The sequence below is a fragment of the Venturia canescens genome, chromosome 4 (genome assembly GCF_019457755.1).
Source record: "Venturia canescens isolate UGA chromosome 4, ASM1945775v1, whole genome shotgun sequence".
Taxonomy (NCBI): Eukaryota; Metazoa; Arthropoda; class Insecta; order Hymenoptera; family Ichneumonidae; genus Venturia; species Venturia canescens.
In genome coordinates, this window is record NC_057424.1 from 19,544,560 (window position 1) to 19,546,395 (window position 1,836).

At 44.3% G+C, this 1,836-nt stretch overlaps 1 long non-coding RNA gene across 1 annotated transcript; it reads right to left on the reverse strand.

The window, feature by feature from the left end:
* Positions 1–405: 405 nt before the first annotated feature.
* On the reverse strand, positions 406–1,293 carry LOC122409136 (uncharacterized). The gene is made up of 2 exons (XR_006260608.1): positions 559–1,293; positions 406–452 (listed from the first exon to the last, which is right to left on the reverse strand). It is a non-coding gene; the product is annotated as an uncharacterized lncRNA (long non-coding RNA).
* Positions 1,294–1,836: the final 543 nt, after the last annotated feature.

The following is a 1,836-nucleotide window of genomic DNA, read 5'->3' on the forward strand; positions in this document are numbered from 1 at the left end:
CCGAGTTTTGATGAGTACCCGACCGCCCGGATTGTGTGTTGCAGGAAAAAAAGATGAAAAAGATTCGTACCTTTTTCATCGTAAGACTTCGACAATGAGCGGACTTCGGTAGTTTCTCATTGGCACCAATGTGGAAAAGTAGAGGAAGCTGTAGGTCGATTGAAAGGCTAGTTGAGGAGGAGCTCGCCTGAGAACGCAGCGTGGAAGAAGACAAGAGAGGGAGAGAGCGAGACGAAGGGAGACGGAAGAGTGAGCGGTAAGGGCTTCATTCCAGCCGCAAGATTTAGAAGCCAATTTTCGCGAGCATTGACCGGTCCCCCTGGGTCCATGGTGAATCGGTGGTCGAGAGGGTAGTGCGAGCTTAAGCGACTGAGAGACGAGAAAAAGGCAATGAGGCTTCCAATGAAAAAAGAACCTTCGTCTTCGACACAGAGCTCCGACAGAGCAGTGAGCTAGAAAGGAAAAGAGTTATATTAGAACAAGCTTGGCAGAGTACGGTAGAGAGGACTTGAGAGCCCGCTTGTAGCGATAGCTGTGGTAGAAAACTGTAGAACCAACGGAGCTGGCCTTTAGAAAATCTTCGAAGTGCCTGCAATGGTCTTAGTCCGGCCCGGCCATGATGGACTGGCTGAATGGCCTCCTGGCGATTTCCCCAAACAGATCCCCCGTAAAAACTTTCAATTGGCTGTTCGAATACGTTCATTCCAGTCCTACTAGCAAAAGCAAGCTCTCCTTTCGCCTTCCCCCGTGCTAGGCTAACGTTACAAACGATGGTTCTCCGAAGGTTTGAACCTAAAGCGAGGGCGAGGCTGGCTGGTACTTATACTATATCCCCCAACGACCAACAAAACGCCAATTTTATTACTGGACTTATCGAGATAAGCTCGCTTTTTAGCTCGGTACCCTTCTTTCTCTACTTGCATCTTCCTTCTCCCGTCTCTTTTTTGCACTTCTTTTGGCAAGTCGGATTTAGGTCCGAGCGATTGAATTGGATGCTCCTCCACTCGACAGGTTTTCGCGATGGCCCTGGATTTCGACAATCTTCCACTATTTTTTTTTTTTTTTTTACTACATTTCATTTCCAGTTGCTGCCAGTGAGGGGTTCTTCTTCGCCACATTTTTATGACTTACTTTCATTCATCCAATACTACTTCTTTATGACACATCAGCTTGTTCGATTCAGAGTCTATAAAAATACAGGATAAATCCATTGTATTGAAATATTCTTAACCGCTTCTTTCATTTTCATCTGTTTCTCATAAAATGTATGAATCCATAGCGTTCCTAAATGTACCACACTAAATTTCTCTCGTATTTACTGATCGTACACTATATTCATTCAATTCTTCTGTTCAACAACTAAACACATGATGTAGTCAAATGCAACTGGGAGGTGTGCGAGACACACTGGTTACTCGAATATGTTGTGCTCTGCAAACGAGTCGAGTCCGTCAATTAGTGGTCTGGTGAATAATGGAGGCGCATCCGTCTGTCATGACTGTTATCAACGGCATACGCTCTGAAGTGTACGGCTTATTTAAGGCTTGGAATTATTAACGTTGATGGCATAACCCAGTCTTGTTATGGCGGTAATGAGCTCATGAAGATTATTTGTCTCCTCTTGAGCGCACTAAGCAAGAACGGGAAGTTCTTATGAAAGGAATGACACAGCCGTAGCCAACTACTCCGCCTTCGCTGACCTCGTTACTCAGATATTGCGATCGTATGATTCATAATTTATCTGTACACTTTTTTACGTACTCTGCATGGAAGACTTTACTTTTAGTCATGAAATTTACGTCTTTTGAGCAGGGTATAAACATTTTTTTGATAGAA